Here is a 26,120-nt window from a genome sequence, read left to right on the forward strand (position 1 = left end):
AACATATTGTATTTAGGTGCTTCAAAAAATTTGGTTGGAAAGAAATTTGAAACGACGAATCTAAGGAAAAATCAGTGCTGGGTGTCTGGTGGAATTATGAAAATTTAGAGTACTTCGAAATCATTCCAGATGGTCGAGCTATCAATGCCGAGATATATAATGGAATTATGAAAATTTAGAGTACTTCGAAATCATTCCAGATGGTCGAGCTATCAATGCCGAGATATATAATGGACAGCTGATCTAAATGTATTAGAGAAAGGTCCAGATTTAGTTAACCAAAAGCGGTTTCTCTTACAACAAGAAAATGCTAAAAATACGCTGAATAAGATCGTAAAACTTGATGGTACTGATTTCCAACCAAACCCAGCAATTAGTCGGGAATTTTTTACATCCAAGTCCAAAGCACGGTTTTACCAAGAACTAAATCACTTTGGACATAGAATGCTATGAAGATGTTGAAAATGCTGTGTCCAAAGCACGGTTTTACCAAGAACTAAATCACTTTGGACATAGAATGCTATGAAGATGTTGAAAATGCTGTGTCCAAAGCACGGTTTTACCAAGAACTAAATCACTTTGGACATAGAATGCGATGAAGATGTTGAAAATGCAGTGCTACAATTTTTTACATCCAATCTCAAAGTACGGTTTTACCAAGAGCTTTCTGCAGGTTGGACGTAGAATGCGACGTAGAATATTTCAAATATCAAGGCTTTCTTTTTGTATGATAACAAAATAACATTGGGTACTCAACGAGAGCAAAGTTTTCGAAAAATCAGTAGTATATAGTAACAATTTTATGACATTTTGCAACCTAAGGTAAAACTTAATTAATCTAGAGTTTAAGCTATGTTTTAAACTCTAGTTTAAATCAGGATTTAACAAGATTGCTTCGTTTTACAAGTCACAGTTAAACAGATATTTTTTGACCGGTTGTCACTATTATAGAAAGTTGTATTAACAAAAATAAACAAAGAACAATTTGCATTTCATCTGACAACGAATTAGTACTTTTGGTTAACCTTGTGAAAAAATACAAGGAAATGTTTTCACTTGAAGCACAAAAAAATTAAAAAAAGAGCGGGACAATTTAAATATTTGTTCTAGGACGATTAACTTTTTGTTTTTTCGGCGCGTCGATAATGTTGACAATTTCTTAATCATCATCGTCAAGTTCGTTAAATATAAAGTGTAAATTTTAAATCATTTTATCAAAACCCTTCATAATATTGAAAAAATGTGAACAAATTGAAAAAGTTAGGTTAGGATCCTACGTTCCATCTTAAACTGAAGTTTAAACTACCCCCAGATCGCCGGTAACGTTTAAACCGTTTGTCGGTCAACGCCATCTATTAAACGTGAAAAAGTCGATATCTGTAGTTTAAACTGACGTTTGAGATTTAAACTACACTTGTCAAATTGGGCCTTAGTGATCAATATTTGCGGAAATTCCATAGCAAGACCATTAACTGTAAACTTAGATTTTACTCGAACTTCCCTTCAATTTGGTGCCCACAATCGTTCTCCATCGTGCATTTGATCACGTCCTTAATTGAATTATTTGATCCATCTTCCAAATATTTCATTTTGACTGTAAATTTCGCAAGTTTTCCGATAAATTTCACTTGGTTTAACGTTATTTGCATGAATCACAAATCTAAATTCACAAACGGCAGCACCGATTACAAAATGGTGCACATTTCTTCTGTTTTCTTCAGAGTAACTGTCGCACAAGCTCGGAATTACCGCTGATAGAAATAGAAACCGAACCTACATTGTGGATATACCTCGTATGTCATATTTTTATCGCATTAAACTTATTCGATAATTCGTTGAACCATAATTTATTGCACAGTAATTTGATGCAATTGCACTAGCATTGCATCGTTTTCACAATGAAAAACATGTTTATTGGAATTGAAAAATACATTTTTGGAAAGTTTAAATCTTTCGACACACTTTTCATCTTCTTTACACCTGAGATAGCTTAAAATCTCTTCTTTCAGCTCTTCTGATGTAAAATTGTGGTAGGGAAGAGATTGTAATCACCGGGGGCCAAGTCTGGGCTATAAGGAAGGTGTTGAACAGTACTTTATCAAATCTATACGTTTGTCTTTGAAATCTCTACACCATTTGCGCAAATATTCCATACACCTCACACAGTTGGGAATGAACGTTTTTTGTATACAAAAATCGAATCTCACAGCGTGAGAATAAATTGAAAGTCCCAACTTTCACGTCTACCAAGCTAAGAATAAACTTTGTGGACAGCTCGCCATAGCGAGTACACACAAGTCTCAACAAAACCTGTCTAACAGCGTTCATAGCGTCCGCGGTAACTTTTTTTATGAACAATCCCCGTACTATCATCTTTTTGTGATAGTAATTAATTTTTTTGTTTTTAATTTTTAAAATTCAATGTAATAATTACATAAATAAAGGCAGATTATACGAAAAATTTTAATATTTTTTCAAAAATATGATACAGAAAAATATATTTTGAGCATAAACATTTACTAAACCCTCAACAAATCTCGTAAAATTCAGTAAAACATTTCACACAAGATATAATAATATATCCCTACATGCCAGAAGCCGCATAATATACCCCCAGTAATGTAAAAGCTTCGGAATTAAACAGGAGTTTGGGAGTTTGTTCCTGTTGATCATCAGCGGAGTTGAAGGGGACGAAAAAGGGTGTGGGAAGAATACAAACTAGACCAAAATACAGCCACTATCCCTTATTTAGTAGAATCTACGAGGTCTGGCTATTAAATAACGAAACTGGTTACGAAAAAGGTTTTATTATAAAAATTATTCTACATTCGAATGCTCCCCTCGACTCACACCTTTCCATACGTTTTCTTCATCGATCGAAGCAGTGCTGGAAGTCTTCTTTGGTCTGCCATTTTTTGTTTCACCGCTTCCATCGACTCGAATCGGGTCCCTTTCAAAGCAGATCTTTTCCTAACCTTCCTAACCTTTCAAGGTTTCAATCAGTCCGGGATCTTTTCCTAACCTTTCAAGGAAATCTGAGTAGACCCGTTGACGCAAGAGCTTTTTGTCAGGTTAGCTTCGTACAGACTTTTCTCATGTGTAATTCCTCGTGTTAAATTTTTCTAACCGTTTCTTTATCGGCGTTTACAGTCTCGGCAATCATCCGGATGCTCATTCGACGATCTGCAAGCGCTGTTTGGTGCGTAGTCTCGTTTTTTAATAGACAGACCTCGTATATTTGAGTATAGTGAGGATTACTTTTTATCTATTTAGGCAATCTTGTACATAGCACTTCGTCAAACATTTAAACATGAACAGTTTTTATCACACAACCATCTTCGATAATGACGCCAACAATACTGGCACAGTCGGCCATTTTGCCTGGGTGCCAAACAAAAGATTCATTCTCCGTTTGTTAACGTACATCTCTTTTGTTTTAGTTGTGAATTTTGTATTTTTATTTCGACAAAATGGATCGATTTGAATATGCAATGTGCTGTGCAATATAAGATGAAAACCATTTCTAAAGAATACGACGGGATATCGAAAAAACTCGCCCAGCACCCTATGAATAATTCACAACATAACAGAAATGAACCAATTTTGAATAAATTTATTGAAGATTAAGGATCTAAAAGTGAAAAACTGGTCAATGTTTACAAATGCAACAAGTATTCGAATGCGATTGTGCGCCACCCAGCGAAGATGGCTGAAATGTCAATGACGTCATTCTGGAATGTTCAGTTTGTTTCATTTCATTGGTTAACCTCACAAGATTCTAAAAAATTATTGTTTTTTATATTTATTTTTTTCATCAAATTAACTTTTTATCACTTTTTCAACTTAAAAAACACGATAAAAGTGGTTTATAGCGCATTACAATTTTTAAATGATTTACACATATTTATATACGTCATATCGTTTTCATTAAACACCCTATAGATAGAAAAATAAAAATAAAATTGAGTTGCAGCTACTGAAATAGAAATATTTAAACGCACTGTTTAGTACCTCTATATAAAAACAATTACACTATTTACCTTAGGTTTCTGAAGACGATATATGGTAATTTTCTGTATTGGGTTGGTGCCCCTGAATAACAATTTCATTTTGACAGCTGACTGGACGATCGTGTGAGGTTATTTTTATTTTAAGATATTATTTACAATAAATTATAATGAGTTTATAGACGAAGTAAATGTAGTCTTGACATCTAGGCAAAACATACAAATCTACAGGGTAGTACAGAGTATTTTCTTCGAAGACCTAGCTTTAAAACGAAGGGATGGTTTAATATTTTGAAATTATTACGTGCCGCTCTCTAAAGAGGTTATTTATGGCGGTAGAGACCACGTTCCATAATTTTTGTAATTCAAGTAATATTCCCAAAGTCAACTGTCAAAATATGAATCAGTGCTACCAACCGACCACCAACGTTTCGGTGTTTAAATTTGTCATACAGCTAATGGGTAGAAATTCGACATCAGACTTGCCAAATCTAATGAAATTTCTTGATTCCTCAGATTGATGGAAACAAAAAGAAATAATTAACGTAACTTAAAGGAAGGTTTGTTGAATAAACGCGATAGTAAATGAGTATTTAAAATCGAAAATAATACTGCATTTTTGGTTTTAGTCAAAACCTCACTATTATGATTGATTTTTAAACGTTTTTTTCCATTTTGAAACGGAAATGCCACAATATATTGATGAGAAAGTGTGTACATTACAGAAAATTTACGTTTCTGGCTACTAAAATGTTATTAGGGCTTCTCAAACCAGTTCAATGGAGCTTGTGCACTTAAATTGTTACTTATAATTTGCTACTTCGTTCACTACTTGACAACGTCGCATACTTTCGTCCTCGACGATTAGAAACAATGAAGATTTCGATCAGGTTATAACGGTTTTGATTTTAAATTTTATAAAAAAAGCAAAAAACTGATAATAAAACAGTTTCTTTAATGTTAATTCGACGCAACGACGACTATGCTTTTGTTTGTTCATTGTAAAGGGATTGCTTCCTGCGACTAGGCAGTATAAAGTATACACGGAAAACCCCAGAAATTATAATTGGCCTAAAAGTATGGGAATTCGAGAGTATTTAGAAATTCTATGCATTTTCAGAAGTGGGATCAAGTATTCAAGGCGTGTTTACAAAGTTCGGTTTGTTTCGGTTTATTTGAACGGATATTTTTGTGAAAATAACCGCGCTTAATTGGTGCACCGAACGATTTAAATTACACAACCGAGTCCGAAAACGTAGTAAACGGACCAAATATACTTCATCCTTTAGAAAGCTATACAGGGTGTGCTAGAAAGGCGTACCATTTACAAACTCTGTTGCGTTTAAATGTTATGAGAGGGACAGGGACAGGGAAACTTCGATGTTTTCCAAAAAGAATAAAAAAAACAATTAAGATCATATTTTCACGAAAATATGAAAGAAATGTTGTAAATTAATTGATTTTTCGGTTTTTAAATTAACTGATTTTGCGTAATAGCCGATGGATAAATACAAGTTTTTGTTTCTCTAAAATTTATTGGTAAATCAAATCCTGAAATTGATTTTTAAATTTGAAAACGAAACTCTCTTATTTTAATGTGTATTTAGCTGTATTTAATTAAAAATCATCTGTAATTTTTCACTCATTATTAAAATAAACAAACAAAGTTATGAGCTTCATTAAAAAGAAATAAATCTTACAATTTAAGTTGTAATAATAATTAAAAACAAAAAAAAACGAAGGAGCATTCTCATCATAGAATCTAGTTCAGTTTTTATATTGGTTGGGATAACGCCTTACAAATAAAAGTATTGTGACTAAAACTAGCGCCATCTCTAAGTCAGTACAGAAATGAAATGGGAAAGTATTAAAATATCGGAATGGAAAATATTAAAAGGACGAAATAATGACAGTTACATCTCTAGGACGTATATATTAAGAAAAAACCCGCAAAATGGACCCTGCAAACCTCTCCTTCATTCAGAAGACTACCGGTGAAGATTTCTGATGTCTTTACCATCAAAACAGCCCAAAAAACAACGCATTAAAATTCTATACCTCTATGACTGGACTAAAAACTAAATATTTGTAATTATTATTCGAAATCAATTCAAGTATTCCTCGACCTCGAAAGGATTCAAATTCCCTATCTGTTGAAATTGTTTGCAGATTGCTCAAATGAAATATTTGTTGCTAAATTTGAAATTATTGTAATAAAAAGTACAGAAAAACGTTTTTATAAAACAAAATGCGTCATTGTTCGAGCCTTAAATTGGAAACTATGGAGAGATTCATCTCTAAGAACGAGATTTCGAGATCCTCTCTTGCCCTTCGTGCAAGTTTGATGAACATTTTCAGCGACAAGGTCTGAGCACATACATTTTTCACGGTTCATTAATAAAACAGCTCAGAGTCGTTTTTTTTTCGTCGTTTATCACGTTGTATATCGCAGATAATAATTTTTGGGGAACATTACCATGAAATGTTTCAAAAGGGAGGGAAAGCTGAGTGCACATCATTTTTTCCTTTGAACACTTGAATCTCCCGGGTGATTATCATATTTTATTCCACCTTAAAATTTATATTTTCAACGATAGTGGGTAATGAGACAAATGAAAATTGATGGGATATGTATTAAAACGACGCCATTTAATGTATGATTGATTTTACATACTTTTGTTTATCAATTAGAACTAATAAAACGAGTTTAAGACTTCAATGCGATATTGAAGCGTGTATCGTTCCATTTTCATTAATGGCGTAGTTTCTACTTGTCAAATGTCAAAAAATGACAGCCTCAAAAGTGACATTTACCGAAATAGCGGGCTGTTCAAAATAACACCTCTTATTGGAAAACCTTTTATAAGAACTTTAAGTAAAATTCTCCTAAAAAACTTATTAAAAATGTCAAGTTATTCGGGATTTAAAGAAATATCTCGTATTTACCAAAATTTATCAAAAACAATTCAAATAGTTGTGACATACTGTATAGATAGGTGAGACTTTCCCCTCCCTATCTTAAAAACGATTACGAAAATGTTTGTAACGAAAATTTCATGTTCTAAAATTTCTATAATATCTATATGTTAGCTTTTCTAGAGATACAAATTTTCAAATTAATATTAAATAATTAATAAATAAAAATAAATCGTTATTTATAACTTTGACCTTGAATATTGAGACAGACACGAGATTCACGTAAAGCGCCATTACATATAATCCAATTCCCAGTCTATTATCTATTCCATTTGAAACAACCTATACATAAAAGATTGATTTCATTTAAACTTACTAATTTCCCAGGGAATTTTACGGCATTTCGTTTTTGCAAATATTCAAATGACTCCCTTAATAAATGAGTTATTCGTTATAACCGTTTATAAGCATACATGTTATTGTTCTAGAATTATAGTTCTACTTCAACACGAACCTGTTATCGCTATGTAATTTTAGAGAAATTATTCGTGCCGCCTTCGTCGAAATGATATCAGAAACTAAAAGTTTTTTATGAAGAAAAAAATCAATCTACACGCTATGTTTTACTACTCCATCTCGAACAAATACGATAACTACCATGATTCCTAACTCAAATCATCTTAATGTTATTACACAATTCCATATTTTATATAATAAGTTATTGTATTAATGGATTAATTTTTGTTATTACAATTCCAATTATTCAACAATCATGTCCTCCGGATTGTCCTTATAAAAAATAAGATGCTTCTATAACAATAACATGCCTAATATAAATGCAAATATCGCAGCTACTTACAACTAGGTACCTATTATTTTTTAAAATTGTTCTATGTAGATTTACGACATACCTTAATAAAATTCATTATCACATTTTATCTTCACACCACATTTAAAGTTTAAATGAAACCACACAAAATAATTCACTTCATAATCATAAATAAAACCAACTTTAAATGAAATTTTAGTTTCATGCACTAATTGAACATAGCGCCAAGACTATACTTGAAGGAGCATGCGTTTTGCGAATACAGCAAAATTCGTCAGAAAGTTCGTTACAGCGTTGCCAGAAATATCTTTCCTCCTAAGCAATTTCAAAATTAATTGTTTATAAATTTAATCTTTTTCAATATACATAAGTTATATAAGTGCTACGTTTTTGGAAATTTTTCGCTGATAAATGTCACATCGACTGAAGAATTTTATTAGAATAGATATACAATTGAATTGGACAATATGAATGAATAAATGGAAAAAATACTCTATTATCTTTAAAAACATTTTTTTATTCAATACATTAACTAGATTTAATTCGTTCATTTTATTGTAATCTTAAAAATTATATTAAAAACAGTGAATCACCAACTGTGAATTTTGCTTTCTAAGCTTTTGTAATATACAATAACAAATAACTATTAACGAATTTAGGCAACGAAAAGGATTGTAATAGATTTATATTATCAATTTCAGTATAATTCGGAAACAAAACTTCGTACCAGTATTAAACCCACAATTAAATATGAGAACCGGCAACGCTGGTTCTCACCGCTGTCTATCGAGCAACCCAAACAATTTTTTCGCCCGCCATGGATGAGAATTGTGATATATTGTTTGGACAAATTATGTGAATTTAGTTTATTAATCTAAAAGCGCAGTGATTACGTAACGAAATAATTACTTATTTTGGATACTGAGAGTGTTTATATTTACATAGAAATATTTTATCGATAATACTGAATGAGTTTCGGTGTTACAAGTGCATGATTCGAAAGTGAGGTTATGTGTTTCGTTTATTTGTGAACATCAAGATTATCTTCGACACAAAAGGTTTTTAATAACGTAGGTAGGCTAAAATACTTATTAGTACATAATGATAATAAAGAATTTTTGATCTAATGCAAGTCACAACGTTTATTAATATTATTCTTTACGTTTGAGTGTGGGTCATAAATGACTATGTGTTGAGTACTATAGATTTTGGAAGAGAGAAAATGCTTTATAGGCTTTGATTTCTATGATAAAGGAATGGGTCCATATATTTAATATTAAACTACTTGATTAATTAAATTGTACATTAAAGTAAATTGCTTTTGTTTGTGTCGCTAAAACATGAAAAGTATTGTTCACTTGTGATTTACTATAGTTATTTTTATGTAGAGAACTTGGTAATACACGATTTAAATATATATTTAGTTTATTAATGTAGAGTTTTGTAATAGACTTAATTGTTTCCACGTTAGTTTTTTGAATGATAAAAAAGGTTTAAACTTTTTCTTACATCAAACAAATTGATTTTAATATCTTTTAATTAGAAGGGACCTGTTTACTATTGTTGAATAATTTAGGTTCCAAATTATTTCAACATTTATTTCATCTAATCAGTGATGTAGCTACATGCAGCTAGACTTGACCTTGGAATTATGTTGTTGAAGATTCCATTGCAGTTCTAATTTTAGAATTTCTGCTTCATTTTTTGACTGTCGAAAAATTATAGAAAAAGCAAAACGAATGGAGCAATTTTATGAAAAAAATATTTTAATACCAACTTGTACAACTGTCCTATTTTGATACGAGGGTTGCTACTTTATTGTTTTTCAAAATATTCTCCATTAAGATTAATATATTTTCTGACCAAAATAAATGTTTCAAGGATCTGTAAACTACTCAAATTGCACTCCTATGATAACACGCTCTGATTACGTTCAAGGCAATGTCACATGATGACATATTAAAATCAGTGTTGCCATATCTCAAAACGTGAGTTGGCAACCCTCGTAATAGAATAGATAAATGTATATTTACTAAATCACATTTCTGCGTCTTTAACAAGTCAATTGAGGCGTTAATGAGAGCGAATATTTCAAGAAGGAAGTTTATAGAACCAAAAAATCAAAACCCTTACGCTTGATCAAGTGCCGAGGTTTATAAATGAGGCGGTATCTTAACGTTGACATATGTTCAAGGTTATCCAAGGGCTGTACTTTGAAAAAAAAATTTAAATTGATACTATTACTTTGTTTTTATTGAAATGACACATTTTTTTGGCAAAAATCGATTTTATTCATCATATAATCACTTTCAAGAGCAACACAATTATTCCAACGCTTCTCTAACTTCTTGATGACTTTCTTGTGGAAGGATTTGTCTTTTACCTCAAAATAGGCGAGCATTCTATGAGATCAGCGAATAGCCAGTAGTCATTGGAGGCCAGATCTTGACCATACGGTGGATGAGGAACGTTCAATTTAACTATTTTCTTAGTGTATCTCATATAGTTTTGTAATTATTCCGTTTGCTAAGAGTAGTTTTAATATTTATGAAAACAAAAAAAATTAAATTCCAATGGACTCCTTATTAACAACGACCTTGAAAACGGGTAACATTTTTTTTTATTGCAAAACTTACAAAACCTCAAATTTCTCTTCAAGATATAACAAATATTTAAAACGCTATTCAAGTGACTATGAAAAATACTCGCATCTACGACGCATTGGCCCGCAAAGCATCAAAAACTTTCAAGGCCACTTGCCGGTGCCTCGTCCCTTCCAAGTAAATTCTAAATGTCAAACAGTTCAGAAAATTCCTCCGAACCGTCGCCAACTGCGCCGAAAAGGGTTCGAAGTCATTACCAACTCTAAAGTGATACGGAGGTCAACGTTCTCTAAAATCACAGTGTGCACGGAAAGGGGGTGCGCGGTGTAAGAGGAGTAGATACGATGTTGATTGGTCGTAGATAATTGCACTCGATGAGCAAATTTAATTTGACGAGAATCTCGTATTTTGAAATTTACAATATAAACAAGTCATTAAAGTTAGTAAATAAGAAATGGAAAGGAATAATTTTAGTCTCAAATATTTCTGTTTTAAATCAAATTACATCAAATTTTTAATATAATACATGAATTATTAACAGTCATTTTAGCCATTCATTACTTAGAATTGTACATAGTTTCTCGATGAATTAATTCCATTACCTCATACATTCCTGTTAAATATAAAATTTACCGGTTTGTTTGCGAATGTAGTAGATTCTGAATTTTTCATTAATATTTTCCCATTTTGATCAAATATTAAATCTACGTGGCAAAATGAAAATAAATTTCTTCAAATTTTCACTTCTTAGACCTTTTTTTATGTTTTTGTTGATAAATTGTCTTGATTTTAGTTCTTTGCAGTTGAAAAATCAGTTTTTTAAATAAATAAAATTATTGAAGTTTCAAAAACTAATTTTCAAGTAGAAAAAACCTAAAATCAAAACAAAAGTGGCGTTTCATCCATCCGAAGTTTTACTTGTTTGACATTTTTATATATATTCCGTGATTATTTAACTCGATTTTAGGATTTTTTGAAATTTTCGTTTTCACGGCGGATTTACGAGAAAAATTTTGGGAATTAAAAAATTGAAACGTGGTTTCAGGGTTTGAAATGTTCATGAAAATGCACTCATTCATGTATAATTGTGGATAACTTTTTTCTAAATAATCAAATGAAGCTGTTATATTTTCTTTCGTAATATACACAAAAAAACGAACAAATTGAAAAAAATTTATGCAAAAATGTCGATTTATCATGTTTTTACAATTAAAAATAATAACAACTTCTTTTAAAATTCATTCTTTTGTGTAGATTAACAAAAATAAATATATCGATGCTTTGTAATAAAACTATGAACGATTATATGCGAAGAAGTGCGTTTATGATCATAATTAAAAGTCATAAAACTATATAAAATATTTCCCATATTTTTTTTCATAAATCCCCGTAAAAAAACGAAGATTTAAAAAAAATTTTGAATGATTTTTCGATTTTCTAGAGCCAAAGTATAAAATTACCCGAAAATGTTTCATAAAAAACATCGAATAGATTATAACAAAAAAGTTGAGTGCAGTTGTCGTTCGCCCTTGACGATCAAACTGTCGTTCCATACTTTCAAGGCCAACTCGATGTGTTGACCCACTTTGTGATGCGACGACGTGTAAACAGAAGCGCAAAAAATGTAATCGGTAACAGTGATGCTTACTTACATCGGAATCGTTGTTTTACGGTTACGTTCAAGGTGACTGAAAGAGAAATTATGAAAGTTTATACAAATACGATGAACGTACTTTTAACAACTTAAATATAATTTTAAATTTAAGTTCGTTAATATTTAAATAAATTGGTTAGGTTAGGTTAGGTTGGCTTCAAATTTTTACCAATTTATCACACACTAGATGATTGTACCTTAAATAACGTCTCGCAAGGAAGGGGATAAAAAAAATTTTTAATAATTTTTTTATAGTTTTGAACCAACGAAAATGAAATATATATGGACCCCCCTTTCTCACTTCTCTCTTTGTCCTACCCCTACTAGTGTCATTTTCGTAATAAAAAATTAGTTATTCTTAATAGCTACAATTGAACCATAATAAAAAAATTATTATTTCAATCATCTTGACTTTTTTTAGTTTGATATTTATGTGTAATAGAAAATGGAGGTGCTGGATGAATGAATTTGTAGTTTTTTCTAAATATAGGCACAAAATATCAGGTGCCGGAAATTGTGGTTAGGTTAGGTTAGAAAATTTTTTTTCATCTCCTTTCCTTACGAGTCGTCGAAATTTTTTTTAGTTACAATCATCTAGTGTGTGATTGAATATCTGGTAAAAATTTAAAACCAATCGATGGGTTTCCGTTTCCGCAACTCCAGCCAATAATTTTATTTCTACAATGTTTGATATATAGTGTCTAAAATTGACTGCGTCAATTCTTGGTATCTGATCCAATATACGGGGTCGGGCAAAATGGACGGATTACCGAATTTGAGGGTTAATTATGACTTTTCAAAACTCGTTAAAGTCATTTGTGGACAGATTAGGAAGATTATCACTTTGAACTACGATTGTAAATAAAATACAATGATCTTTGTTAGTAGCACATGTGTGTCGATATAAAAATAGTGAACCTTCATCTTCATTTTGTTAAACGTAACCAAATTAAGAAATGAAAAACAATTTTTACTCCCTATAAATATCTAACAAACCGTCAGTCCACGTGGACTCATCATCTCCACTGTTTACCAATAAAAAACATCGAATCGTGAACATAAATGCATTTCTATTGGCCGAAGCTGTCGGAAGGCGTATGTGCATAATTTCTTTGAAATATTCCTGCCAGAAACTCTGCGATAAGCAGTGGCGTGGCTTGGTGAGATTAATTTAATTCATAAATTTCTTTATATAAATAGAAATATGGCGTTCTTTGGACCATGGTCAAAATGAAATTGAACATTGTAGTGAGAATAAAAACAGGTCAAGGATTATTCTATGGTGACAAGATTATTTGCGTCAGATAAAATACTACTGAAGTCCTAATGGGGTACAAAAAGGGCTCAGTTCACGTCTGGTACCCTGCTTAAACCAAACGCAGGTACATTTTACTCGTCTATTTTCGTTTTGTAATTCAATATTCAGTTGTAGCAAGTTAACGAGGTATAATAATGATTTTTTTGTAAGTTACAAGTAGTGCATCTGAGGTATCTAACCTATGGTAGATCAAACAAAATTGTCGGCAAGGGTTTCGAACGAGTTTTTATAATCTGCAATTGATATTGGACGAATTACACTAGTTGAGGTTATCTAGGTTTTCACCTCCGATTTCCATGAACCTGCATCGATTTTAAGTTCCACCTTAAACTAAGTAATGAAAATTTTTATATTGAAAATAACCGCGGAAATTGATAGAGAACCAAATTTTAAGTAAAAAATGTTTCTTTTTGAAAAATCAATAATTTTTTAGTTATGAGCTATTGAAAAAATGAATTTTTCTAGGAAGAAAATCCGCGTTTTTAATATATTTTTCACGAATAACTCAAATGTTTTTGATTTTATTAGAAAAAGTGTGAGAAACAAAAATGAAGCTTATAAAAAAACAAAGAGATTAGTTTTTTTAAATTTCCTTTATGCATAATAAAAACCGAGTATGATTGATTGAAGTTTGAATATTTTTATCGAACGAAAATTTTCTAAAATTCAACGTCGACTAACGGAAAAACGGTCAACTTTTCGATGTAATTGCATATAATCTTTTTCAAAGAACTTTTAAAAAGCTTTAACATTTTTATCGATTATATTGTTTTTTGTAGAAAAAAACTCAATTTCACCCTTAGCTATAGTATCAAAATTGCAATAAAAATATAATCCAGTGATGATTTACTTTATTTACGAACTAATAATAATTTTTGCAAGTTTCAACGATTTAGAATGCACAATTTCGAAAAAAATTATACACATAAAAAATATGCGGAACAAAAAGTTGATATTTTTCTTAATAAATATCTTAAATTTTTTGTAACTTGTAACTAAAATAACTGAGATATGACAATTCGTACCCTATCGTATGATTGATACCATTTTCGAACCCTTCAAACATTGCCCTTTAAAAAATAGGAAATTCAAAACGTTTTTAAACTTAAAGGTTATAAAATTACCTATAAATTTACCTTTTGAGCGACTAATTTGCTTGAAAATTAACCGAGTTGTAACCAAAAAACGAAATAAATTTTTTTTTAATAATGGAGAAGGTGGATTTTGGTGTATAAGTGAAAGTATGTAAATATTTTTTTCATTTTTTTTGTGATGATACATAATATTCAAGTTAAAAGAGATAAAAAATGTCAATTTGAAATAAATTAATCAAAAAATTGTATAAGTACGTCTGTAAATATTTTTTTCAATTTTTTCCGAAATAAGGGATGATTTATAAGGGTTGAACAATTGGGATGCAAAATATTTTAGTTAAGCACAAACAAAAAGAGTCCATTTAATAGAAGTAAACAATTAAATAATTTTATATTAATCGGGGGTGCTTTATAAGGGATGAAATACATCAAGCATGCTTGAATTATCATAAATACTATATCAAAACATTTAAGAACTCCTATTCAAACTTTATAAGTATTTTTCTACTCCTTGAATGTTTTTTATTATAATTTTATTGATTTTTTCTAATAAGGGGCAGTTTTCACCCCAATGACTAATAATCACATATCGGTATAAGGTAGATTTTGAGGATAAAGGATAAGTCAAGCTTAATTCCAAATTTTCATGCAAATCGACGCAGGTTCACGGGAATTGGAGGTAATACCCCATTTTTATCTTGGTAGCCTGGACTATACTCAGATTGAGTTCTTCACAGACACTTAAAACATTTATATCGGTCAAAAAATGGGGTTGAATCGCGAAAATTTTCTATGACTTTCGACGTGGATCAAACCAACAGCAGTATTCCGATTGACAACTTTTGACGATGAAGCACTTCACGAGTTTCTTGGAGGTCGCCCGAAACCGGCTGTTTTGCTAGAATCTAATCGAAGCTATGCGTCAATCATTAGATTGACGGATACCTGGGCGTTAGTTACACTCGCATACGTTCAATATTGCATGAACATTTGGTTTTCAAAAAGATTTGTTCGTTTTGGATTTGACAATCGTTTCACAAAAGCTCGTGTCTATTGGTGCAAAGAAATGTTGAAAAAATCAATCGCGGTGCTTCAAAATTCATCAAAATAGACTATAATCTGTATGCGCCTTCTAAATCAGTAGCCTAAAACTTGAAAACTGCTTATATTAGTGAAGGAGAACCGAATTATGTAGTTACACAGCACTTCGAATTCAAAATTTGAGACAATAATTTATCGGAGTTTCATATCTTATCAAGAAACCCCCTTGTAGTCATCGCTGACTATAAAGAGTGTCTAGTATCGCTATTTTTTGTTTTATTTATATATTTTTAACCTTTATCGTTCAAATTAATCGCTTTTAGATGATAATTCACATCCGGTATCAAATAAAAGGAAATTAATTAACAGCAAATTTGTGCGATACTAGTCAACCCATTGCCCTTAGAATTTACCCACGCACCTACCTACCATACTACTTAGCATGTTTTATAGATTCTTTGAATTTGAATGCAACAAGTACATCCGTTGATTTTACATTGTTTTTATGTGAGCTGTGGTAGGTAGTTATTTCCTGTATTTTTTATTCTATCAAAAAATCTATACCAATTTTATTTCAAACTATTTAACCACCCCAATTATCATTAAAAATATCTTTATTCGCTGTTTTATTCCCTAATAACAATTCGATTAAAATATGTAGAATGTGGTAGTACTTTGGCCGATGTTCTGGCGATCTTTAGAGAATTTTATCATTTCTTTTTAAATATAAAATAGTTACTACCCATCAATTTGGGATTTTAAGTAACAAACGCACAATAATCTTCTTCCTAAATAATGTCTACTCTAGCCTAAACAGCCACCTACCTACTCCACGTTCAGAATTAGTTGATGGCTCAATATTTTACAATGTAAATAAAATGCACAATCACTTGCCGATTGAAATCAAATCAATCCCGCATTCCGCAGTAATTTGAGAGCATATTTACTTTACTTTATTTAGTTATTTTTATGTTTGTTTTTTAGTTTTTACAAACTTTTGTCTACAAATTTTACAACTTTTTCTTTCTTTAGATGATGTGCGTGTATCTGTAGATGGCTTGCGCGCGGGGCGTTAACCGCATCGTTAATACGCGTAAAATAAGTTTGTCCCCGGTTTTGACTCATCAGAATATTTCGCCTTAGTTCTCCATTATTTCAAAAAAAGTCCAATAAACGAAAATGTAGTATAAAAGGGGTTCGATGTTTTTAATAAATCGTGTACTCGACAATGGTCAACCCAATACACACACAGCGACAAGTTAAAACTTGAAAGTACTGGCTGATTTGTTCTCATTCTTTAATTGTGAATTATTTTCCCGGTGTTTATGATTGTAGTTTAGTCTCAATTAACAATAACGTGCTTTGATTTATACGTTTTGGACTAAGACATGTTTTTGTGAAGCTCGTATACGAATTGTTTTGGTACTCGTCAATTTTAAAGTGAGCAAAACTAAGGAATTATAGGCCGAAACTCGTATATTAATCGCAAGTCTTCATAGGCAAAAGTAACCGAACAATGGCCGCGGAATCAAAAATTCCTCATCGTACCGTGGAATACTGTGAAAAAATATCCATCCACCAGGATATTTGGCGATGTATGTATGGATTTGGGGTCTAAAAATCTGCGATACTGGAGAACTCAGTGTTTACAGCTGATCAATCAATCCCACTCCTTCTAAGAAGTCTAAAATGTGGGGATAGAGGATAGAAATTTCGTCCTCTGTGCAACAAAACATGTACTCCGCATTATCTGCTAGGTCTAACATCATCAGGTGTTTGTTGAGGCGCCCCAATAGAACTCCTGTTAGTATTACTTAGATTGATACATTCAGCAGATCTACTCTTGTTATAATTTCCCAGATGAGTCTTTTCCTGTCTCAGCCCCTGTAGGTTATCCCAATAATTGGTTTTGTTCCTATCTACCTCCTTTTCCAGTGCTTTTTCCATTGTTCTGAAGCTGATTTCACAGGAGGGTTCGGGTTCCATAAAGGATTTTTTTTCTAGACATCCTAAGCAATCCTCTAATGGCTGCTTGACTATTGGACAGGATGATGATCTCCAGTTTCCTATAGCTCTTCTCTAGATTGAACTAAACAAATTTTTCAATTGCATAGATTTCTGCTTGAAAAAAACTTGATTTGTTGGTGTGAAGTTTTTCTCAAAGTAAACTTTTTGGATGTAACGTTCTGAGACATGTCCCAGAGTTGGTCATTATTCCGGTTTTTTTTTTGATAATTCCGTCTCTGACATTCTAAGTGATGTTTTCTCGGCCGCGCTTTCCAGAACCATGTGATCCATGGCCCCAGTTGCACATAAGCAAGCCAATTTTGTACCTTTGGGAGATTGTTCCTCGTCGTATCCCAACTATTATCTAGATCTAGATTTTTACCCGATCAGTCGTTCGCAGTTGGAAGTGAAGATGGAGCGAATTAGCTTTCGCCGGGGAATGTTTAACTACATGAACCAAATAGCGACGCTCTTTGACGTTGTCTTCAGTTCAAGTCTCAAGCCCGAATGAGGGTTGTTATACCACGCTGATTATACGTAATAACGTCGAAACTAGTCAGTGGTTACAAACCTCTTGCAAGGAGATGTTAATATCGACAAAAAGGTCGACTGACATCACATTCTTCAGAGGAGATGTGATTCAATTCCCACTAGTTTTAGTATCCCAAACCACTGCCCCATATGTGATGATTGGTCTCTTTCAAGCCATGGAAAAAGTGTATATAATCAAGTTCGGTAGTTGAGTGTTTACTTGAAGTTAGTAAGGAAAGCCATTCAGCATTGGAAAGTATTTTTCGTGGAAAATTGCGATTCAGCCGCGGTAGTTTTAGAAGATTGGTTTCAAAATAAATTAATGCCGAATATACCACCAAATAGCTGTAATTTGATAGATACCAGATTCCAGTGATAGAGTTATAATTTTTGAAAGTTTGTGTCAAGATTACAAAGAAAACAATGTAGGGTTGAAGCATAACGCTTACGTCTTATATAATGTAAATCCCATTCGGAAATACAGACTGAAGTTTAGTGATAAAAAATTCACGCTTTGTTTTATTACACATATATATAGTTTACTTAAATTGCTAAACTAACTTTTAAATGTTTAATAATAACGAACGTAATTTTGGTCTCTATCAACCTTGTCCTCGCGTCGGTTCAACTTAGTTCGTATTGGCTTTTTATGATCCTTGGGGTTGATAACCACCACAGCAGGTTATTCGGCATCCATGTATGGCATAAAAGCACTTTTCTAAATTGTAAAAAATACTATATACGCGATATATTAATTACATTTGTACTAGAGGTATAGAAAAAATAAGAAATGACAAACAATTTCCTAATTTAATTTATTGTTAACCATTGTGCATATCGAAGTATATGCTAATTATCCAAACTCGGTTTCGAATTGAAATTCAAATGGTGTTTTTGTCTAAACCATAAACACCTTTAGGGTCTTTAACCCGAGGGCTTCCTGGGAGAAAGCTCGGGGTCAATCAAGAATTACAATTTCTAATACCGATATGTAAATTACCACCGACAGGTAAAATCTGATAAGGGTTTCAACAAGGATTTGTGAAATCAACGAATGTTGATGATGTGGTTTATTAGACATCGAGATTTAAACGAGAATAGATAGGGCTAGTTCTTCGACGAAGAACAATCTTTCGGCGCCCTTCGAGGGGTGAAGACCTGGCTGAAAAGTATAGAGTTCTCTACAAGTCCACTAGAATAAGGAAAAATTCGATCAAATGATTGTTATGACTTAGTTGATGAAGCATTGCTATAATTATACTGTTACGAACAAATTCGCGAAATGGGTCCTCAAGCCCTTAAGCCGGCCCTGTCCAGGGATTATGGAATTCTAAAATTCGGCGAAGGCGACAACCATGGATGTACGATTGAAATACCAGGAATTGTAAAAGCGTCTTTGATGTTTGCTTTTTATATAACTTTTTATTATAGCAGGCGGTTTATTTATATTGTTTCTTTTGAATAATTTCTAGGAAGGTCTTTTTATTTATTTGATTTGTTTCTTTATATTCTAATAGAAGTATAGTTTATGATAAATTGACGTAGTGAACAGATCGAAATAGAAGTAATCGAGGAGTTTAAATAAATTATTTAAGTGATAGTGATAAGTGAATTATATTAATTAGTTAAGTGTAATAAATAAAGAACGTAAGAGATGGCGTTTATTAATTCACCCAACGACTAGAAATAAATTAGAAAAACATTACAATAAATTGTTTTATTAAAATTTCAGTTTCGTCCACCATAAAATTGGAATTTCGGAATTTTCATACTGAACCTACTGTTTAGCCTAACAGTCACAATTATATAGCTTGTCGCGGGTTTCATTCCTTAACTAATAAAATATATACGTTAAAAATAGGTCCTTATTGTTGAAAAATGTATTCAATAATAATGTATACGAGGGGGTACCCAAAAGTAATCGAAATAGCATTGCCATGGATGGAGCTTTTGTAGTACTGATTTTTGCCGCTAGGGCCTGCCTAGCGCAACTCGTCGCCAGTTCAGTGCCGCGCGGGGCGTTGACCTGCCACGCTCTGTCCGTCACTAGTTACTAGTTTTTGCTAGTGCTGTTTCACTGCTGCTTCGTTTTTTATTTTATTTATTTGAGTGAACAAGTTGCCGCTGTGAAATTTTGTTTTCTACTCGGTAAAAACGCTGCTGACGCTGTTTTAATGTTGAAAACTACTTACAAAGATGATGCTATGGGGAAAACTCATGTGTATGAGTGGTTTTTCGATATTGAAAAATGGCGATTGATGTCGATTGATGACAAACCTCGCTCTGTACGTCCATCAACTGCCCGAATCGATGAAAATGTTGAAAGAATTCGAGAGCTTGTGCGATCAATTGTCTGAAATCAGTGGAATAAATTAGAGCTCGGTTCAGCAAACAGGTGATTGGTTCTTCCACCATGACAACGCACCTGCATACTCAGCCATCACTGTTAGCTAGTTTTTGATTCCGCTGCCCCACGCACCTTACTCGCCTGACCTGGCTCCCTGCGACTTTTTCTTGTTTCCACTCATGAAAAGGGACATGAAAGGACGGTGATTTGAAAACATTGAAGACATCAATAAAAGAACGAGACACGAGCTTGCAAACATCTCTAGAGATGAGTTCAAACAATGTTTCGAACAGTGGCAGCACCGCTAGGACAAATGTATTACTAGTAATGGAGAGTATTTTGAAGGGGATAAGGTTGTGTTGTAAATTATAAAAATTGTAAATTGTAAAAATTAATTTCTGTTATTTTAGTGACAAATTGTGACATATTCCGTACAGCTCACTCTATAGTTTAATAGTTAAGGTATGAACATGAAATATCCCGCTGGAATTGGTGAAAAATTTTACTGTGAAAAAGGTCTATGTAGTCTCTGAAGATGCTGACTTACTTATTTCAATAAAACAGTGTAATTGTGTGTGAATAAATAGTGTGTTCATTGTACCTATTACTTAGTTGTGGTGACTACTTCCAAATGACCTACATTTATTTGCTGCATGCAGTTTCTACTAGCATTCCCTAATTTTCATATTATTACACTTTTCAAAATCTCACATTTCTAAACAAACGACATTTCGGTAAACCATTGGAATATAAGGGTAGCGGGAATTAGATAACATTTCAGCACGATTTTCTGTTTCGACCTAAACCCTAAGCAAACTAAACAACGACACTAAATCCTTAACACCACGTACGGACCCATATTAACGATAAGCTCTTCATAACTTAAATTTCTTGTTTGGCAAATAACCTTCGGGCCAGAGGAAGTTCGACCTTTAATCTTTTAAGTTTAACGAGTTCATTATATATATATATATATATATATATATATATATATATATATATATATATGAACCAAATAGTGACGCTCTTTGACGTTGTCTTCAGTTCGGGTCTCAAGTCCGAACGAAAGTTGTTATACCACTCTGATTATACGTAATAACGTCGAAACTAGTCGGTGGTTACAAACCTCTTGGAATTGCGAGCCATTAGAGATGTTGATATTGACAAAAATGTGGATTGACGTCACATTCTTCGGAGGAGATGGTAATTCAATATTCGTCGAGGCATTAGCCAGGAAAGTAGTTGTTTTCTCCTTTGAAGAACGTCAGAATACGTTTTGGAAATATCAAAATTTCTTAATATTGAAAAAAATTCGTTCATAGTTAGATTAAACACTAAAAATTATAAGTTTGTAAATCAATTAAAGGTGCTTAATTCTGTCTAAAGCTTGGTGGTTATTGAGAAATAACAGATTTTTAAATAAGTCCATAATGAATTCAAATCTTCTTTCTACCTTTTCAAATGTTGGTCAATTTGACTTGTCAGCCACTCTACACTTATAATTAGAAGATATTTTGTGCAAAATTATGCATCTCCTTGTTCTGATTTCAAAAAACGGAGACTACTCTCAAAGGAGGCTATTTTCCTGTGGTTTTTATGTCCCACTTCCTAAACTGTTAGCACTAATCTTTCGAGGAACCTTTTGATGAAACGAGTAGAACCTTCGTAGAGTAGATTCTCTGCTATATCTCTGGTTTTCTAGCGAAATCTGCAATTGTCTTTCTCTGCCATGCCGAGGCTGCCTGTTTTCTCATTGCTTGGTGTATATTGGTGGCTTGATATCCACATTATGATTACTTTGTTTCCTATAGCTAGTGTTTTTAAAGTTTTTTGCTTTTCCATGCCGCTTGGCTGTCGAAAATAATGTAAAGTGCTTTCAAGAGAGGTTTCTAACCGAACACTCCTAACTAGATATTTTCATTGATGTCGATCCATCCGTATGCCAGAAAGATGAATTTAGAGCTAACTGAAGATCTTTATTCGCTCAGAATTTGGTGTCCCTTCCATAATATCCTATTAATCTGCTATTATTTTTACTTTTTGCCTTATTTTGCCGTGGATCTTCTTCATTTTTTTTTGGAGTATTCTATAGTTCATCTATTTCCAAGTAAGATCGAATAGAGGTTAGATTTGGATAAAACTTATATCAGATATTGTAGTAACTCATAGCTTTCGTGTCCATTTAGACTCAGTCAGCTCGTTTTGGACAATCATTGTGCCAAGCTTCAGAAAAATTGGCCAAAACTAATTCCCATCTTCCTTGGGTACCTTTGGACACTTCAGGGTTAGTTTTCACGAGGATGGGAGGATTTTGGGGTTTCGTGCCCATTGAGACTCAGTCAGCTTGTTTTGAAACATCAATGTGCCAAGCTAATTCCCTTCGTCCTAGGGTACGTTCGGACACTTCAGGGTTAGTTTTGATGGAGATAGGAGGATTTTGGGGTGTTTTGTGTGCGTTGAGACTCATCAGCTTGCTTTGAATTAACAATAACAAACTTAAGTGTTATAGATTCAAGCATAATGTTTCCATGGTCACTCAAATTTTAGGCTTTTTGGCCCAACCAATATAAAAGCTGAACTAGATTCTACTCTGGGTGAGACTGCTTCTTCGTTATCTACAGTAAAATATTGATTAGCAGAATTTGAACGAGGCAGTACGACCTTCGAAGACCAGCATCGCAGTGGTCGACCAAATGAGGTGACGACTCCAAAAATGTTGGAGTAAACCCACAAACCGATACTGTTTCCATCGCGTGTTTGGCAATGTTTCACGGAAATAAAGCCAAATTTTTGGTCCGTTTCATAACCATGGATGGAACGTGGGTCCATGCTTTTACAAATAACAATCAAAACAACGGACTGAAAAGGGAGAACCGGCTCCAAAGAAGGCAAAGATCGTTTCATCTGCAGACAAGGTTATGGTGTCGGTTTTTGGGATGCGCGTGGGATAATTTTCAATGATTATCTTGAAAAAATGTTTGAGCGAAGATATCAAGTAAAAACGGCCGCATTTGGTTAAGAAGATAATGTTGTTTCATCAAGACAGTTCACACATCCGTGCAGTTTACCATTTAATGGTTAAAATTCATTTTTAATTTTACTTATTCCAAAAGTTCGCGAGTACGGTCATGGATTTACCTTTCCGTTAACCACTCGTAGAGCATGAAAAAGTATTAAGAAAAAAGTTCGATTAATATTTTGTTACCTTGGCGGCAGATTGGTTTCAGATAACCGTAAAATGATTGCAACGTAGAGAAATTTCAATTACTGAAGTAGCTGACCATAACTTATTATTATTGGAGTTTTTTTTAAAATCGCACGTTTTTTATTGAAAATCGGCAATTTATTTCGTTATAAAAGTTGGGAGTAAATAACAGGGTTTTAGATTTTTAAGAAATTTCCTTAGGGTAATGTGGGCGGATGAAAATTCCTATTGCATGATATTTACCCATCAGTAGGGATACAAGGGCCAATTATTGATCGTTAACTAACTTCCAAAGCATTTAATTATGTCAACAACAAACGCGATTTTGAAATATCGAATAGTACCAAAAATATTCGATTTAAAAAAGCAATTAGATAAGAACGATAAAATAATCGATATCTTCAACAAATTTTGCGCATTTTTCATTCGAAAAGTTCTAGACTATCTCTTCAAATAAGAGATGGGGGAGAGCGGGGACCTTGTTACGAAAAAATACCTGCAAGTCCGGTTCTGCTTAACCGATTTTCATAAACTTGATGTTGTTTCAAAAAGCTTTTGTCCAGCAATACAAAATATATAAATATCGATATATTCTTTCAGTCCCGCGATATATTAATAAATGTGAAAACGTCGAGTTTTTCTTCAAACGTTTTCGTCCAAACGGAAATTGAAAATTTATTCTGGTTGTAAATTTCTTGTAGTAATTTCAACCGTTCTCATAAATCTTATTATTGCCGCTAGATGGCGTTATTTAAATGTAACTAATTACGTAATTAGTGGCGTCCTAGGTGTCAAAATGACATTTTTTATACATAAAATCAGTTGCTGATGAATGGATAGGACACCAGTTTCAATTTCTACCATCTTTAATCGCTCGACTGGCACTAGGTCGTCACTAATTTGGAAATGAAACTAATAAGTGTCCTCTTTTACCATAGATGAAGAGGCGGAACGATTGAAGCTTAATTTGGGGTGGAACAAACTCTAGCTCTAGCATAATAATCAAATTTTTTAAACTACAATTTATCTAAAATGCATTCGAAAATAACGAAACCATTTGACGCGTACATCTTGGTACAATTTGTCTTTAAAATTGATTTAAATCATTGGTTACCAAAATTTTTGGTTCCTTAGACCATGTTATTTTGATCTATATTAATTTATTTATCTGAATAATGTTAAAACTATATTTCTTATAAAACTAATATTTGTAAATGCAATATTGTGTATACAGTACTGATAAACGAATATCTAAATTAAATATACAATTTTTGTGAACGCTATTTATAGACTTTCACTAATCGTAAACAGAGCGTGATCGACCGAACGATCTCGTTTACATACAATGAAGGAACTCGTTTTGTTATGACATCCCAGTGAAACTGAAACAAAATATTAAACTCGCATTTGCGCAAGATAAACACTTTTGGCGAATACGACGACAAAAAAAACCCAGTCAGCCATGCCTCATCAACTTACATCAACACATTATATGATAAAGCGATCTACAAATAAAAGCAGAGCAAGCGAAATTCGACCCAACAGTCACCCGATTTAACGCCCATACCTATTTTAACTAATCATAACTCTCCTGCTGTTCGCATTATGGATTCTGCGTATTTGTTAGACAAACGTCCAATTATGCAAAAATATGCGACCGAAACTTTTAGATGTCGGAGAGAAAAAAAAAGTTTGGCGACGTCTAGACTCGTATAAAGTTAGACTAAACTACACCGTTCTTGGAACGTCGCTTATAAACGCACGTTCTAAACGTCACGTATTAGAAATACAACCGACCACACCCGTTGGACGGGTTCTCTTCGATAATGGACTCGTCCGAGTTGATACGTCCCCTTTCTACTTATGGCTGTCTGGATACCCAGCTGTGACAAGTAAAATATCGTTTCTACTCACCCAAAAATCTCCTTTTTCATCCAAAAAAGTTTAAATTAGATTGTACACGTCACTTGAGAGTATTTAAAACACTATTTCGGACATGCGCGAATTTTTTTAGGTTAAAAAGAAAGCTATGTACCGTACGCGAACCGTTTGATGTCTTTGCCCTGTAAAAAGACCCTCTTGTTGAAGATTGTAACGGAATTTTATTGGTCGACGGGGCAGCCAGTAGGGTTAGACTTTATCGTGCGAGAAAAGGCGTGGTCGTCAAGTAAGCGTCAAGCGGAGAGGCATTTCTAGTGGGGGAAATTAGTCTTTCTGGATGAAGTGATCAGTAGCGCGCCGCAGGGGATATTATTTACAATTTTAATTCAAGTTTATATGCAGTAAATTCGAATTTAATGCTAAGAGGGTTGTTTGAGAATATTTTTCGATAACCAGTTCTATATTTAAGTCTACATAATTTTTGATGCTCTTCTCTTACCTAAAAACTGGACTTTTCGAGAAAATATTGAGCCTGGAAAGAGGAATTTGGTCCTTAATTCATTAGTAGGGAAGCTCGGGACTAAATTATCCTTCCATCATTGCATATTGAACTAGATATAATGAAACAATTTATTAGATCACTAGATAAATACGGAAACTGTTTTTTTTTTGACAAAACTTTCGCTG

The 26,120-nt window shown here is 32.9% G+C and overlaps 2 protein-coding genes across 4 annotated transcripts in view; one reads left to right on the plus strand and one right to left on the minus strand.

Moving 5' to 3' along the window:
- The window catches only part of LOC130891816 (polyhomeotic-like protein 1), a 239,321-nt gene extending 213,652 nt beyond the window's left edge, over positions 1 to 25,669 (minus strand). Inside the window, exon 1 of one of the 2 annotated variants that reach the window (XM_057796823.1) lies at positions 25,467 to 25,669. The gene's annotated coding sequence lies outside the window, so the exon portion shown is untranslated. The remainder of the gene's footprint in view (positions 1 to 25,466) is intronic. The other variant, XM_057796824.1, reaches the window with a different exon arrangement.
- The window catches only part of LOC130891817 (D-2-hydroxyglutarate dehydrogenase, mitochondrial), a 66,347-nt gene continuing 48,749 nt past the window's right edge, over positions 8,523 to 26,120 (plus strand). The window contains exon 1 of one of the 2 annotated variants that reach the window (XM_057796827.1): positions 8,523 to 8,822. The gene's annotated coding sequence lies outside the window, so the exon portion shown is untranslated. Of the gene's footprint in view, positions 8,827 to 26,120 lie in introns of both variants that reach the window. The other variant, XM_057796826.1, reaches the window with a different exon arrangement.

The sequence above is a fragment of the Diorhabda carinulata genome, chromosome 3, assembly GCF_026250575.1.
Source record: "Diorhabda carinulata isolate Delta chromosome 3, icDioCari1.1, whole genome shotgun sequence".
In the NCBI taxonomy this organism is placed as follows: Eukaryota; Metazoa; Arthropoda; class Insecta; order Coleoptera; family Chrysomelidae; genus Diorhabda; species Diorhabda carinulata.